The following is an 8,841-nucleotide window of genomic DNA, read 5'->3' on the forward strand; positions in this document are numbered from 1 at the left end:
GGCCTCCAACTGCTCTTAGACGATAGTAAAACCAAATGCATGTTTTTCAACCATTCGCTGCCTGCTCTTAGACGATAGTAAAACCAAATGCATGTTTTTCAACCATTCGCTGCCTGTACTAGCATCACTACTCTGGACGGTTCTGACAAGGGATATGTGAACTACAAATACATATTGCTCTTGCTGCGGGCGATTCCCTGATCCACCTCTACGCAGACGACACCATTCTATATACTTTCGGCCCGTCATTGGACACTGTGCTATCTAACCTCCAAACAAGCTTCAATGCCATACAACACTCCTTCCGTGGCCTCCAACTGCTCTTAAACGCTAGTAAAACCAAATGCATGCTTTTCAACCGTTCGCTGCCTGCACCCGCACGCCCGACTAGCATCACCACCCTGGATGGTTCCGACCTAGAATATGTGGACATCTATAAGTACCTAGGTGTCTGGCTAGACTGTAAACTCTCCTTCCAGACTCATATCAAACATCTCCAATCGAAAATTAAATCTAGAATCAGCTTACTATTTAGCAAACAAAGCCTCCTTCACTCATGCCGCCAAAAATCCCTTCTTAAAAATGACTATCCTATGTGTTACTAATGGTTTTCTTTGAGACTGTGGTCCCAGCTCTCTTCAGGTCATTGACCAGGTCCTGCCGTGTAGTTCTGGGCTAATCCCTCACCTTCCTCATGATCATTGATGCCCCACGAGGTGAGATCTTGCATGGAGCCCCAGACCGAGGGTGATTGACCGTCATCTTGAACTTCTTCAATTTTCTAATAATTGCGCCAACAGTTGTTGCCTTCTCACCAAGCTGCTTGCCTACTGTCCTGTAGCCCATCCCAGCCTTGTGCAGGTCTATAATTTTATCCCTGATGTCCTTACACAGCTCTCTGGTCTTGGCCATTGAGGAGAAGTTGGAGTCTGTTTGATTGAGTGTGTGGACAGGTGTCTTTCATGCAGGTAACGAGTTCAAACAGGTTCAGTTAATACAGGTAATGAGTGGAGAACAGGAGGGCTTCTTATTAAAGATAAACTAACAGGCCTGTGAGAGCCGGAATTCTTACTGGTTGGTAGGTGATCAATTACTTATGTCATGCAATAAAATGCAAATGATTTACTTAAAAAAATCATACAATGTGATTTTCTGGATTTTTATTTTAGATTCCGTCTCTCACAGTTGCAGTGTACTGTGTAGATTAGAAAGTTTGTCAGATCTGTTACATACCTGTAATTGTAAAAATATGTATGTATCTGAATCCCTGCGTCAGGGGTATATTTGGTCCCCCACTTCACCCTTCTCCTCCAGTTTATTTTTTGTGAAAAAGAAGTCTGCGTCCGTGCATTGATTATAGAGGTCTCAAAATCACTGTGAGATACAGTTACCACGGCGATTGAGTCAATGCACGGGGCGCACTTTTTCACTAAACTGGATCTCAGGAGTGTGTACAACCTGGTGCGTATCCAGGAGGGAGACGAGTGGAAGACTGCGTTTAGTACCACCTCAAGGCATTATGGGTACCTCGTCATGCCGTATGGGTTGATGAATGCTCCATCAGTCTTCAAATCCTTTGTAGACGAGACAGGGACCTGCACGGGCAGGGTGTAGTGGTGTATATCGATGACATTCTAATATACTCCGCTACACGTGCCGAGCATGTGTCCTTGGTGTGCAGGGTACTTGGACGACTGTTGGAGCATGACCTGTCCGTCAAGGCTGAGAAATGCCTGTTCTTTCAGCAAGCAGTCTACTTCCTAAGGGACCGCATTTCAACCGTGCGTAATTAGCCGACTCCCAACACGGTAAAGGAGGTGCACCGATGTTTAGTGTTTGCCAATTACTACTGGAGATTTATCCAGGATTTTGGCCAGGTGGCTGCTCCCATTACCTCACTACCGAAGGGGGGTCAGGTACGGCTGCAGTGTTCGGTTGAGGCGGACAGAGCTTTTGGGCAACTAAGGGCTCTGTTTACCTCGGCTTCCATGCTGGCCCATCTGGATTCCTCTTTGGAGTTCATAGTGGAGATCAACGCGTCTGAGCCTGGGATAGGAGGAGTGCTCTCTCAGCATCAAATCAAATCAAATCAAATCAAATTTTATTTGTCACATACACATGGTTAGCAGATGTTAATGCGAGTGTAGCGAAATGCTTGTGCTTCTAGTTCCGACAATGCAGTAATAACGAGCAAGTAATCTAACTAACAATTCCAAAAAAACTACTGTCATACACAGTGTAAGGGGATAAAGAATATGTACATAAGGATATATGAATGAGTGATGGTACAGAGCAGCATAGGCAAGATACAGTAGATGATATCGAGTACAGTATATACATATGAGATAAGTATGTAAACCAAGTGGCATAGTTAAAGTGGCTAGTGATACATGTATTACATAAGGATGCAGTCGATGATATAGAGTACAGTATCAACGTATGCATATGAGATGAACAATGTAGGGTAAGTAACATTATATAAGGTAGCATTGTTTAAAGTGGCTAGTGATATATTTACATCATTTCCCATCAATTCCCATGATTAAAGTGGCTGGAGTAGAGTCAGTGTCATTGACAGTGTGTTGGCAGTAGCCACTCAATGTTAGTGGTGGCTGTTTAACAGTCTGATGGCCTTGAGATAGAAGCTGTTTTTCAGTCTCTCGGTCCCAGCTTTGATGCACCTGTACTGACCTCGCCTTCTGGATGGCAGCGGGGTGAACAGGCAGTGGCTCGGGTGGTTGATGTCCTTGATGATCTTTATGGCCTTCCTGTAGCATCGGGTGGTGTAGGTGTCCTGGAGGGCAGGTAGTTTGCCCCCGGTGATGCGTTGTGCAGACCTCACTACCCTCTGGAGAGCCTTACGGTTGAGGGCGGTGCAGTTGCCATACCAGGCGGTGATACAGCCCGGGCATTCGGGCATGCCATCGAAGCTCCGCCCCTGTGCTTTCTTGTAAAAATAACGGATACAAATTCACATCTGCAAAGTTCTGGCGCTTTCTTTATTCTGAAGAATGTTGCGTGCGCTTTGCCAGAACTTGCTGTTTGTCCTGCTACCACAACGCAACAAGGCCTGATGAACTCACTAATGCTAAAGTATGTAGAATAAAGTATGTAGAATATACCATTTAGATGAATTAAGACATAATTAACATAACCACATTGGTTTAAAAAATAATAATAAAGGGATATCTGTTTTTATTGACTTTGTTTTCAACCCATTTACACTCTCCCCTCCTCTCTTTGATGACTCCTGGAATCTATTGGTTTGTCTATAGTCAAGTCAATGTCTAGTCAGCGTCTAGCATGTCCAGACAAGTGCTGTTTCTTCATGCCAGTAACACTGGATAAGTCATCATGTTTCCAGGCACCATGTAAGAATAGAGCACAATTGCGTTTGCTGCTTGTCTCCATGACTGGTATGACGGTTGACTCTCTGAACATGTCTCTGGGCCTTCGAGTGCCCGTGGACTTTCTCACAGGTAAGTCTTCCTTTCCATTGACCTCTTGCCATTGTACGAGCAAAACATATTGGAGTTCCTCCTGCAGTTCATCCTCCACTCCAGGCTGTTCATGTCCTTCAGACTGTTCCTGGATCTGCTCTATTTCCTGTGCCACTGTAGAACTCCTGAGAAGTAGCTTGTAGTCTGGTACGCCACTCTGGTTGTATTGGTTGTGGTCTGAAATCACTCTGATGGACCCGAGGGCTGTGCTGGTAAATATAATAGAATTTCTTCTTCATCTGTCAGATTCTTGGTCAATCTTGTTACTGTTGGTTGTCATTTTTTTTGTCTTGGTGTTTTCACAGGTTTGGTTGGAGTGTCTTGATGCACTTGCTAGTCATTTATAGGTAACAGGAGGTTCTGGTGCAGCACACAAAAAGTTATGTCTCCAGAGTCTGACTGGATCTAATACACTAGACACCTCTCTAATTCTTTCCACAACTCTGTGTAGTGTCTTCTCACAGTAAGCACAGAGTTTCCCCGGGGGGGCCACCTCTTTCTGATAGGTTCCTCGCAAGGACTAGATCACCTGGCTGAAAAGTTTCACCTTTGACCCCTACGTTGTAGTTCTTCTTCTCTTTTCGCTGAGGACTTTTTACTGTTCTCAGAAGCCATTGTGTGTATCTTAGATCTTTGTTGCCCACTTCTCTGCAAATTTTTTGTTGGGTTCTTGTCACTGTCTCTGGTTCGAGGTTGAACAGTAGGTCGATAGGAAGGCATGGGGCTGTGCCATACAAGAGGATAAATGGTGATTATTATATTATTGCCTCATACAATTATAGGCATGGATGATGTTTGGTAGATGGTCTTTCCACTCTGTCTTCTTCTCTTCTTGCAGAGTACGGAGCATCTGTAGGAGTGTTCTATTCATTCTTTCCACAGGGTTCCCTTGGGTAATTTGAGAGTGTGAGATCCCTGCAAGCTGCTGGAGTCTCTGGAACAGGTTGTTCTTGAACTCTCGCCCTCTGGTCATGGTGAAGCTTACTAGGATAGCCAAACCGAGGAATGAAGTCTTGGAAGATCTTCTCGGCTACAGTTTTTCCTGACTTGTTCTTCGTTGGGTAGGCCTGTGCAAAGCGAGTGAAATGATTGACAAGTACAATAATATATTTATAGCCTATATCTGAAGACTGTTGACACCTTGAGGAAGCGATAGGAAAAGGAATCTGGTTGATATCCCTTTAACTGGAGCAATGGGAGGCTATGGAACATGGAGTTTTCAAAATAGAAGCCACTTCCTGGTTTGATTTTTCTCAGGGTTTCGCCTGCAATATCAGTTCTGTTATACTCACAGACAATATTTTGACAGTTTTGGAAACTTTAGAGTATTTTCTATCATAATTAGTCAATTATAAGTATATTCTAGCATCTGGTCCTGAGAAATAGGCTGTTTACTTTGGGAACGTTATTTTTTCCAAACATAACAATAGTGCCCCCTAGCTTCAAGAAGTTAAGTGGTGACATTTGGATAAATAGTGAAGTGGAGCAGAGGAGAGAGAAGAGGTTGAAGTCCCTTGAGGCTGATGCAGCCAAATGTTTTAAAATAACAAATGATTAATCTGGCGCAGTTACCAGTCAATCATCTCAGCATAGTGAGCCTGAAGGCACTGGCAGCGGAGAGGAGAGAGAGCAGAGAGAGCAGCAATACCAGTTCTACTTTAAGTCAAGGGTTTTGCAGCTGAAGCGGTAAGACAGAAGACAATAGGGATAAGATAAGCAATGTTTGGGTTTGGCTAGCTGGCTATTTAGTTATATCGGGTGCCTTTTGTTGAAACAAGCGCTCATCAATGTCACTTTTCATGAACCGACAAATCACAGCCTGGATGAGGCGGGACATTAAAAAAAGGTTGACGCGATACAGCAACTTCAGAAACGTTGAACTCATCATTCTGCATGAATGGTTCTGATTACTGACAAGTTAGTACTTACCATTAACAAACTGGAGATTAACTGGAGACTACCAATTGAGATCATTTTTCTTGCACAAGGATTTAATGACGGAAACAAAACAAAAATTATGAATGTTGGTTGTGTATTTCTTGAACTGCTGTATTGTCCAATTGGAATTAATATTATACTAGTTTTATATAGTATACTATTATATTAAATTATATGAATATACTAACATTATATAATTAATATTATACTAGTTTTATATAGTATACTATTATATTAAATTATATGAATATACCTACATTAATATATTAATATTATACTAGTTTTATATAGTATACTATTATATTAAATTATATGAATATACCTACATTAATATATTAATATTATACTAGTTTTATATAGTATACTATTATATTAAATTACATGAATATACTAACATTATATAATTAATATAATACATTATACTGTTATATTAACATTAGACTTACATTTTAATGTTATAATATTATTCTAATATACTAATTACTCATCCAGGTTGAGGATAGTGCATCTGCAGTGGACAGATGTATATTGATTATTTTAAGAGGCCGAAGTCAGGGGACCTAGATATGGTTTTTTTTTGTGTCCACCCCCAACAAATTAGGCAGTGGCTTCTGATTTAATGATCAATCAGCCTTTTAAAATTATAAACTTGGATTAGCTAACACAACGTGTCATTGGAACACAGGAGTGATGGTTGCTGATAATGGGCCTCTGTACGCCTATGAAGTTATTCCATAAAAAAATCTGCTGTTTCCAGCTACAATAGTCATTTACAACATTAACATTGTCTACACTGTATTTCTGATCAATTTGATGTTATTTTAATTGACAAAAAAAATGTTTTTCTTTCAAAAACAAGGAAAAGTCTAAGTGACCCCAAACTTTTGAACGGTAGTGTAAGTGAACCCCAAATCAATGTAGTTTTCATAATATTTGCGCCTCTTCGCTGGTCCAACGTCCCTGTCTGTTGTTCGGTGCTTTCCCGGGTAAGGGGGCAGTAGGTCTTCGGCTGCATCAGATCCACAACTGTCAGTGTCCATGCTAGCTGGGCTAACAACAAATGTAGAATGACTGATGCTAGCATTGGATGTGCTCGTGGAAGCAGAACAACTTGTATCGTCGACAGGTGCAGGTGTAGTACTGCGGGTAGTAGCAGTACTACCAGCAGAGCTGGTGTGTGTTTCTATGGACTCGGGCCTTACTTTTTTTTTAACCATTTATCAATTTTCGAGCAAACGGAATGAGCAGCAGCTATGTTTGGCTCCATATGGACTGTTAGTGGAATTCCCGCTAGAATGTAACAGTTAATGTGATTGGATGTTAAGCTACCTGCATTTTTTTTAACCTTTATTTAACTAGGCAAGTCAGTTAAGAACAAATTCTTATTTACAATGAGAGCCTACCCCGGCCAAACCTGGACGATGCTGGGCCAATTGTGCGCCGCCCTATGGCGGATACAATCACTACTGGATGTGATGCAGCCTGGATTCGAACCAGGGCCTGCAGTGTCACCTCCTGCACTGAGATGCAGTACCTTAGACCGCTGCGGCACTCGGGAGCCCAATTTGACATTGTGCTATTTTGCTGAACACTAGACGCTTTCATTTTATTTTGGCAGTGAAACGAGGATACTCAGACAAGAAAAAAACAGAACAGAACCCAAGGGGGTTCTACCTCTCTGATTCAACCATAGGACCAGCTCAAGAGTTATAGCTACGCTGCCTCGGAAAATATAAAATTTAAAAGTAGGATTAAAAAAATAAATAATTCACTAACCTTTTGAAAATCTTCATCAGATGACAGTAATATTACAAGTTACACAGTACATTTTTTTTTTTTCAATAATATGCCATTAATATCCATAAATCTCTGTTTACAATGACGACATTTCAAAAATGCTACTCAAAATGTCCGTTGTTGGCGTCCGACAGTAGGTGGCTACAATGCGGAGCCCGGAAAATAACAATTAAAATCTTTAGGGGGGTAGCCTACTTGTTTGTTACTTGTTTCGGAAACCCTGTTACTGAAGGCATATCTATCTATAATCCGTTGTCCGTCGGACCGGACTGTGTGTGGATATCTTGATAGAAACCGTCTGAACCGAACTTTTCTCCAAACCGCCACCTATAACTTGGCTGTATTAAGATACGAGGAAGCGCGTATTGTGCGCTGAATACCACAGCCAATGTGCCGGTTTGGAGAAAAGTTCGGTTCAGACTGTTTCTATAGGTCTACAGATATCCACACATGATAGAATCCGGACCAACAGACAAGGAGTTACAGATTATCAATAACACGATTTTTTGGGAACAAGTAACCTACCTCCCTACAAAATGTTGTCAGTAATTTTCGAGGCTCTGCATTGTAGCCACCGAGGACGCCAATGCGCGCATGTGCAGCGTCCTATATAGAGGTAACCATAGAAACAAGAATGAATAGAAGAACTTCTCCATTCAAGTCAATGACGTCATAATGGGTGGACTGGCGGCCATTTTGAGTGTACCCATGGCTCAGAATGGACAGGTTAAGACAAGATGATTATAATATCCCATAACTCTTTGCGCTACTATTTTTATTTTTTATAATCAATGCTTATCTTATAAAATTCAGGAAAGGCTTTGGTCCAATTAATTTGCTTATTTTCTAATGGTTCCACATGGAAATATTACTCTGTCTGGCTCTTCCCATCTTCAATCTGATCAGCTAACTATTCAGCTATGTATGAATAAGATGTATCTTATATGCTAACATTAGCTAGCAGGGTAGATGGTTGTATTCAACCTGTCCAACTAGAGATGTCAGCTATGTATGAATAAGGTGTATCTTATATGCTAACGTTAGCTAGCAGGCTAGATGGTTGTCTTCAAACCATCTTCAACCTGACCAGTTAGCTAATCAGCTGTGTATGAATAAGTTGTATCTTATATGCTAACGTTAGCTAGCAGGCTAGATGGTTGTCTTCAAACCATCTTCAACCTGACCAGTTAGCTAATCAGCTGTGTATGAATAAGTTGTATCTTATATGCTAACGTTAGCAAGCAGGCTAGATGGTTGTCTTTTTTCTGACATTCTCTTATGATCTGCTTCTGACCGCTTACCTTCTGCCGAGGCAGAGTTCAGCGAACATTCCCCCAGTTAGTTCAGGTTAGTCCCTCCCTGTTTCTGACGGTTTAGTCAACATTAGAGAACATGCCCCAGTTAGTTTAGTCCCGGGCAATGACTATCATTTCATTCATGCATTATGAATGAAGCCTGTCGCTTGGTCGGTCTTTTAAAAAGCTATAGGAGTTATAATCTTAATGACGTGTAAACTATGATGTGGAACTTGTCTCTGGAGTTTCCAGGCTGCTTGCTGAATTCACTACAGCAGTGAGCAGTCAGTGGTCTGTTGCAGTCTGAGTCT

This window comes from Oncorhynchus tshawytscha, unplaced genomic scaffold (genome assembly GCF_018296145.1).
Source record: "Oncorhynchus tshawytscha isolate Ot180627B unplaced genomic scaffold, Otsh_v2.0 Un_contig_4965_pilon_pilon, whole genome shotgun sequence".
In the NCBI taxonomy this organism is placed as follows: Eukaryota; Metazoa; Chordata; class Actinopteri; order Salmoniformes; family Salmonidae; genus Oncorhynchus; species Oncorhynchus tshawytscha.